Source organism: Ascaphus truei, chromosome 4 (assembly GCF_040206685.1).
Source record: "Ascaphus truei isolate aAscTru1 chromosome 4, aAscTru1.hap1, whole genome shotgun sequence".
NCBI classification, from domain to species: domain Eukaryota; kingdom Metazoa; phylum Chordata; class Amphibia; order Anura; family Ascaphidae; genus Ascaphus; species Ascaphus truei.
In genome coordinates, this window is record NC_134486.1 from 405,539,212 (window position 1) to 405,548,398 (window position 9,187).

The following is a 9,187-nucleotide window of genomic DNA, read 5'->3' on the forward strand; positions in this document are numbered from 1 at the left end:
TGCCCTGCCACAAATCTACGGTGTAGTGGTGGATGGCTTGTGACCACACACCCGTGATCCTACCTTCCTGCACCAGTACTGAGTAGTCCAGTGGCTAGTGAACACATCCTAGTGATCCAGTACAGCCACAGTGACACTAGAGACTGAAACTACAGTACAGCTTGATAGTGAGTGACCGCACCCCAGTGCTCCTGCTAATTTATATTGTTCTGGTGGTGCACCTCTAGGTTACATGTATTTTTATTCTTTGATTTTGTATGTGCGATTTTTCATATTTTTTCTGAATTTTTACTTTCTGAGTGTGCATTGTTTTTTTCCTGGGTCTCATTATGGGGGCTTACCTTTGTAATTCGTGCCAGGGAAGCAATTTCACCCTCCTTGTTCGGAGACATTGTGGCACGTGCATCAAGTGCCGGTACGTGTTATTGCCCCAGTTACGATAGTGACTTAAATGCACTGGGTGCATGTGCCACATTGCATTGCACCTCTGTAACAGGGGACTTATCCCTGTTCACAAATGTGCCTCTAATCCAGCAGTGTGGTGGTTAACTGCTGGTAGCAAATTAACTAACACCACCTGCCTGATTAGAGGTGGTAGAAAAAGCCTGCCTTTGAGACAGGAAGTAACTCGTTAGCTCTGACTGAGAGCTGAACTTGGGAGAGAGAGCAGAGATTGTCTTTGACTCTCACAACAGTCTTAAGCCCTGCCAGAAGAAACAGCAGAGCTGCTTACAAGACACAGGGAAAACTTCTGAACCTGAATGCTGACACACCCTGAGGGAAGGGAGCTGAACCAGAGAAGATTTTCCCTCCAAGGAACAGATAAGACTTTCATTATTAAGAGACTGCTTATATCTGCTTATTTCATGCTATATGTTTTGGGGCTGCGAGACATGCTTGACTTGGGGAGTTGTGAATTAATTGCATGGTATTTTCACTAGAAATATTCCCAAGTGAATAGAAGCTTTGTCGTCCCCCCCCCCCCCTGTGTTTGGATGATTTCCTGATGAAAAAGGAAAAGGCACAATAAAGCCTATTATAATTTCACCTTATAAAAGCCTCCAATTGTGTACCTCTGTGAACGTCCGTCTACATTTGGTGTCCGAGGTGGGACAAGAGGTGTCTTTGAAGTTAAAAAGGACCGGAGATTTTTATGTGAAATTTTTTTTGTTATGCTTTTTGCCTACAAACAGTCTGAGAAAAAAAAACCTCATGCAGCAGAGATCAGAGTTAAAGGTGTACACACCACTGAAACCACACTGCACTGAAACTTACAAAACCACAGATGGACTCTTTGCCCCAATCCCTAGAGGAGAGAGACTGCTGAAGTAGCTAAACCTTATTTTGCCTATCACAAAGTGTAATATGGTCATTGAAATAGGGGTTTTGCCTTTCAGCCATAGTCAGGGTTCAAGAAGTGAGTCAGCCCTTAAAAGGGATAGGTGTTTGTTGTTTTCAAAAGTTTCGCTGAAGCAGTGAATACAGATGGTGACCCACGAGTGGTACTGATTTTGAAAATAAAGGTTGCCACACTGCATAGGACTACCAGCTGTGAATGGAGTATATGCAGAAAAGTGTGAAAATTGATACAAGACTGTGCTGAAGCAGGGGAATTTTTAGCAAACAAATGCTGAGTGTAAAATTGCCCTATAGGGGAAAAAGTGATTTCTGAACGGTGTAAAAGGTTTTTCAAAACCAATTGCTGAATGTTGAGTCACCCTGCCGGGAATGAAAGAAATAGTCCACTGCAAAGAATGTTTTTTTTCTGCAAGTAAAAAAAGTCTGCCTATATATATCTTGGGAGCAAAAACAGACACCCAAAGTGTGAAGTGTGAATGCCATAATACCCAAAGATGAGACTGAAAATTACTGAACTCAGGCAGAAAACCAAATTCTGTTGCTGAAGCGGGGAGATTGCACCTAGCAAGAAAATGGTGTAAAGCAAATAGACTTTTTTTTACCTAGCAACTGCACATCTTGTATACCTGATGAGAGAAAATGCATGCACAGTACTGCTGATATTGTAAAACTTATCCAAGAAAGAAAAATTCTACAGAGATGCCTGTGAGAGCTATGACCTCTACAAGCAAAATATGCCCACCTGTAGGACTACCACCATTGGGGGTTCTAGCAAATACAGTGGCAACAGCTGCAATAGCGCCTCCTGAGGTCAGGAAGAAAATTACACCTGATAGCCTAAAAATGGAGGACAAGATGCAGCGTTCCTGTAATGAACCCTACCCCACGGAAGAGTGGCCCTTCCAGTCCAATAAAGAGGAAGACCTCTCTTACAGGGAACCCGAACCGAGTCACACCCACAACACCCCAAGAATGGTGGGGGTGCCTGAACTCGGCACGAACAGAAAAGACCGCTCCCTTTGATGACGAATATGATCAGCAGGAGACAGAGCAGGAGCAGCAGATCACCCAATATTTCTGTCGGCTAAAGCAACTGCAAGAAAAGCCTGGCGTATAAAATGAAGCTGCTAAAGTATCAAATAAAGAAGGAGACCCCAGTATTCCGGATGGGACGGAGTCATCCAAAACAAAGAAGCGGAAAAAGAAAAGCGGTTCTTCACTTACCGTGGAAGGAACAGACGTCCGCAGATCCTGTGGAGAAAAAGGGGGACCGAGTTGCCCTGCAGCCTAGAGAAAATGGAGAATTCGTCCCGCGGGTAACCGAATATCCATAGGGCCCAAGGCAGAAGTCGTGTACCCCAAAGAATTGTCTGTCCGGTGCCAACAGTGAGGAACCCTCAACCAACAATCCCAGGGAAGTGGAGCCGGAACCAGTGAGTGACGATCCCTTGACCAGCCCTGAAGATGCCCTGAAAAATGCCAGACATGACTGTGATCTGCTCTGTGAAGAATTGGAAAGGGAGAGAGAAAATAATGCTGAGCTACAGAAGACTGTGCTCGCAATTTAGTCTGCGGCCAAGACCGAATTGGAGGATTTCAAGACTGAGCTAGATACTGCAAAGGCTACTATTTCCGCCATGGATGAAAAGCAGAGCCAATCTGATAAAATGGTGGCTACGCTAAAGCGGAAGTATGAGGAGGCACTGAAGCAGATGACAGTCTTCCAGCAAGAGGTTCACACTCTTCGTATAGAGCTGAATGCCTCACAACAGGAGGTCAACAGTGTCCGGATAGAAGTGGACGTATCTCAGAAAGAGGTTCAGACACTCCGCAGAGCACTGGATGCCTCATATCATGAGAACAACAGCTGCCGCACAGACCTGGAAGTTTCCAGAAAGGAACTACACAGTCTCACTGAGGAGCTGGACATTGCTAAAGAAACTATTGGTAATCTTGATACAGATCTCAAAGTCTCTCAGAAGGAGCTTCAGACCCTCAACCTAGAGAAGGAAGTCTCACGCCAGGAGAGTGTCATTCTCAAAGCAGATGTGCGTAAATGGAAGGAGGACTGCAAAGAAGCCCTGAAGAATACAGAGACTGAAAAAAGAGAAAATTCAAGATTAAAAAGAGAAAACTTAAAACTGAAAGAAGAAAATTTTCAGTTGACAGAAGTCAAGGAAAAGTTTGAAGCAGAGCATCGACTGCAGAACCAACTGCAAGGTCTGCATACACACCTCCAGTATGCTGAGGAGAAGCAGCAAACGCTACAGGAAGAAAAACTGCAGGCTGCTAAAGAGGTACAAGCACTGCAGGAACGTCTGAATACCCAGTACGTCCCCACAGAGCAGTATGAGGAGCTAAAGGCCACGCTGCATGTCTTTAGAGCATCATTGGAAGCGGAGCTTCGATACCAGGTGACTCTGTATGAGAGGGAGCGTGAGAAGGCTCAGAAACTGGAGCAAGAGCTGGAGAGACAGAGAGACTGTTCCATTCCCTTGAGTCAGTACACCAAGGAGAAAACAGACGCAGCGGCAACCTTGACGACAAAAATTACAGAGCTCCAGAATATGAAGGAGACTCTGATACAGACTCAGAGGAAGCAAAGGGCGCAGATATATTCTCTGAGAAGAGACTTGCAAGACGCACTCAAACAGGTTGAGACTCTGCAGGCCAGTAACTTACAGATTCCTCCAATACGGAAAAAGGTATTGGCTCTGCCCAAGCACCAGTATCCCACAGTAACTAATGCCCGTGAGGACAAGGGTACAGTGAGAGTTGGGGACTCCACGCAACTTCAAAACAAAATTACGAAGTTTGAGCCACCTAAGAAAGCACTAGCCAAACCTACAGCTGCCCAACAGGCAACAAACAGAGGTAGGAGTGCAGAATCAAAGCCAGAAGAATCCTTAGCTGAGGAAGCTGAAGAAATAGGACGTTCTCTGGAAAAGGAGGTGGAGGTGCAACTCAGTCCCAAAGAAGCTGAACTGGCGACTCTGTGGTGTGGAGAAACTGCAGAAAGACCGCTTCAAGAGCAGAAAACTCTAAGGGCTAGTCCTAACTGCTCTACAACTGTTGCCATACACTTTGTCTACAAAAAGAGGAGTGCCCGACGCAACAGAAATCTCATGACCGCGCACGCGCTAAAAAGACTTTACGTGGAAAAAGTCCTCCTCGAGCGACTGAGTGCTGATCTCAAGCACCTTCGGGAGGAGACAAAAATAAACTGGAGAAAGGGCTCCAATCCCAGCGGGACAGAGGGTTCTCTTCCTCCATCCACTCTCATTCATGTCACAGAAAGATCTCGAAAGAGAGTGGAAGGATGGGCTTTGGCCGTGGTAAGCCCGATCTTCCCACAAACAGGGGAGGTATGTAACAGGGGACTTATCCCTGTTCACAAATGTGCCTCTAATCCAGCAGTGTGGTGGTTAACTGCTGGTAGAAAATTAACTAACACCACCTGCCTGATTAGAGGTGGTAGAAAAAGCCTGCCTTTGAGACAGGAAGTAACGCCTTAGCTCTGACTGAGAGCTGAACTTGGGAGAGAGAGCAGAGATTGTCTTTGACTCTCACAACAGTCTTAAGTCCTGCCAGAAGAAACAGCAGAGCTGCTTACAAGACACAGGGAAAACTTCTGAACCTGAATGCTGACACACCCTGAGGGAAGGGAGCTGAACCAGAGAAGATTTTCCCTCCAAGGAACAGATAAGACTTTCATTATTAAGAGACTGCTTATATCTGCTTATTTCATGCTATATGTTTTGGGGCTGCGAGACATGCTTGACTTGGGGAGTTGTGAATTAATTGCATGGTATTTTCACTAGAAATACTCCCAAGTGAATAGAAGCTTTGTTCCCCGCCCCCCCCTGTGTTTGGATGATTTCCTGATGAAAAAGGAAAAGGCACAATAAAGCCTATTATAATTTCACCTTATAAAAGCCTCCAATTGTGTACCTCTGTGAACGTCCGTCTACAACATCACATTATATACGTCTTTTTTTTTTTATTTTCTTAAATGCTCCCCACATTCCTTATTTTTTGTCTATAATGAATGTGACCAATCAACCTAAAGGGATAGTTTCTTTCTAAGACCGAAGTTAACGAACGACAATGGCATGTGTTAATTCTAAGTGATTAATGTCTTTTGTTTCCACTTAAAGTTTATTCCAGTTTTATGATGGGATGATGGGATGATGGGATTATGAGGGATAAAAAAAATAAAAAGTTGGATGGGGAGATGGGTGAGTTGAAAGCGTGCAGTTCTGACATTTCACATGAATCACACATTTAGATATATTTATACAATCTTCTTTAAACAAAAAAAATCTCCCCCTATGACGACAACCAGATCCACATTCCTCTGAGACCTATAGTCCACCCGTAGATCCACGGGTCCCAAATCCTATAAACATTTGTTGTAGTGTGTTTTAGAAAAGAGAGCTTTTCCCTCAACATCTTTTCTTTAATTATGTTGATCACTTGCACTCTGGGTGGAGCTATTGCTTGTCCAGGAGGCGGCTATCAAACACTTTGCTGTCATTCGTATATGGGAGATAAGCCTGTGTTGGCGTGAGTTACCTCCCTCATTAGGCTTAGCTAGGATTAGGACCAGTGTATCCAGAAGTATTTTCACCTCCACTGTCTCCTCTATTAGGTCCTGATTACCCCTCCAAAATCTACCAATCTTAGGGCATGACCACCATAATTAGACCATACATGACCACCATACATAGACCAAATCGCCCACTCCCCCACATTCCCTCCAGCATCTGTCTGTACAATCTGAGTAGTTTTTTGGGGTGTGAGATACCATCCAAATAGGATTTATATATATTTCCTTTTATTAGTGTGCACATTGGTGGTTTAGAGGTGTTCTCACAAATATCTGCCCGTCATCTGTCATAATTTCCATTTGTAAATCTTTCTCCCAGTTTATCATATATTTATGCGTCTGGGTTTGATAGTGTCTGGATGACATCTGTAAAGAGTGATATTTTATGTCAACTTACCAATTTGTATCTCCTTTATAATAAAATGCTGCCTTATGTTACAGGCCATGGGTTCAATCATTAGAGCAAATAACAAAGGCGATAATGGGCAGCCTTGACTCGTTCCATTAGATATGTCAATAACTTAATTCTCCCTTCTTGGTAGTTTCAAGGTGGCTTTGGGTGATTGGTATGGAGCCTGAATTCTCTGGTGAATCAGGCCTCTAGATCCAAGTCTCCATTAAAAAATTGTTACTTTATCCGATTGAACGCTTTTTTTTGGCATCTACGCTCAATAGCATTGCATCAGTTTTATGCCTATGTATTTGTTATAAAGGACAAAATGCCCTAGAGCTACATCTAACTTGACATATTATTATATAGTTAAATACTTATATGTTTATCTTCTCATAAGCAAGGGTTATTTAGTTCAATTCTTTGGCTAATGTATGTTAAGCTTACAACCACTTCACGGTTCGGCCCATCTGTAGGTTCTAACAATGCGGCACCAGCTAAAAGCTCTCATAACCTCTCTAATGGAGGGAGAGATGTCTGTAATAGACTGGTCATTTATAGGTGCTTAGCAAATACTGCAATAAAGAAAGTGGGATGAGTGAGCTTGGAAACAGGGAGGAGGGGTCACTAACCTCCATGTTGTTTTACCAACTGAAATGTAAAATGTATTTCCATGTTAACCAAAGGCTTTTGAGGATTTTCACAGTTGGTATCTAATCTCCGCTTGTCAAGCTTCAAATCTGTAGCGCGCTAGTTTGTTTTTGTTTGTTCTTCAGGTTGTAAAGTAATTATGATGCTGCTGTATCTTTAGTTAAACAGATAAACATTATCAGCATCAATTCCACGCACCCGGGGAAAAAAGAAGAAAATCATTACTTTTCACAGGACACAAATACTGTAGGTAAAATAGTTATTTTAAGGGTGATTAAATCAATTACACTGATAAGTTGTGCAATTAGTTTTTGGTCAGCTATGTGAAACTTTTAAGTTAAGATCGAAGGAATTTAGAACAGCAGTTTCTAAACATATCTACAATTAAGAACATATTGCAGTGAATGGAAAACATTACAACATGTAATTGAAAAGAAACAGTGCCTAATCTGAGAAGATAGATAATTATACAAGAGGTATTTCACATTTACACTCATGTCTGGAAAGACAGGTGATGGTGAAATTAAACTAAACTAAAGCATATACTAAAGGGCTCAACCTATTAACCTAACTTAACAATCTAATTGTGATATATAAGTGCTCTAAATATTAATTCCTCTTTGCAAGAACTAACGATATGATAGAACTGAATCCTGCAGACTAGTTATTAGACTGAGGAAGCGGCTGCCTAGGGACGAGAATGGCACACCTATCCACAAGGAATGCAACACAATGGTATACAGACAATACAAAACATACAATTAACATAAATGTCCTTGGCGCACTATCTGGTATATAACCTGACAGTAAAGAAGTCCAATTGTCCTTGATGACAGGGATATTAAATCCGAAATCCAATCGTACTGGAGGTCCTTAGAGGTAGTTGAATCGAATCTGTGATGATATAAAAGACAGAACAACCATTGCGCAGTACTTCTGGTCAAACATCAACTCCCCCACCGTTGCCAGCTACTTACTTTTTTATCTATTTTTAAGTAAGTAGCTGGCAACGGTGGGGGACTGGAGGGAGGGGGGCCCATGTTAGCCTTTGAGTTTGACATGCTTGACATACAGTATTCCTCTAGTGCAAGGGTGGGCAACCTATTTTTCAATGTAGCCACAGGTGTGGTGAATTAGAAGTGAAAATAGCCACACCATGTAAAAATGTAGATATTATGTTCCGCATGCGAAAATTTTAAACACACGGTTTGAAAAAGTTTATAAATTCTCAGACCATAACCCCCCTCAAGTTTCCTCACCCCCCTCATCCTCTCACCCCCTCATGCCACCACCACTATCCTCCTCCTCATCTCATTTCCCCCATCATCATCTCATGTAAACCCCCTCATCTCCCCCAGCACCCTTCATCATCTGCCCCAGCACCCTTCATCATCTGCCCCAGCACCCTTCATCATCTGCCGCAGCACCCTTCATCATCTGCCGCAGCACCCTTCATCATCTGCCCCAGCACCCTTTATCATCTGCCCCAGCACCCTTCACCATCTGCCCCAGCACCCTTCATCATCTCCCCCAGCAGCCCCCTCATCATCTCCCCCAGTAGCCCCCTCATCATCAGGCAGCAGCAGCCCTCTACCCCCCGTCCCAGGCATCAGCCCCCACCCCTCTCCCGTATCAGGCATCAGCCCCCGTCCCCCTCATCAGGCATCAGCTCCCCTCCCCCGTATCAGGCATCAGCCCCCCCCCCATCCAAGGCATCAGCCCCTGTCCCTCATCCCAAGCCTCCCTCCCCCCGTCCCAGGCATCAGCCCCCCTACCACCCGTCCCAGGCATCAACCCCCTTCCCCCCCATCCCAGGCATCAGCCCCCGTCGCCACTGTATCAGGCATCAGCCCCCGTATCAGGCATCAGCCCCTGTCCCCCGCATCAGGCATCAGCCCCCGTCCCCCGCATCAGCCCTGTCTCCTAACCAGATCGCGGCGGCTGAGAAAGAAAGGGAAGGAAGCGGTGGTGGCGGGCCTGGCCAGGGGAGGGAGGGGATGGGGAGGAGCGTGTCAGCGCATCAACTTCTGGTGCTGGAGGGGAGGAAGCGCGTCACACCACTGAAGCGGGCTGGGAGGAAGGGGAGCGTGCCACACAGCCAGAGCGCGCTCCTTCCGTACCAAGTAAATCAGGCCTGCACAACTCGTAAAGCGAGAAGGGCCGAACTGCTCCAAGGA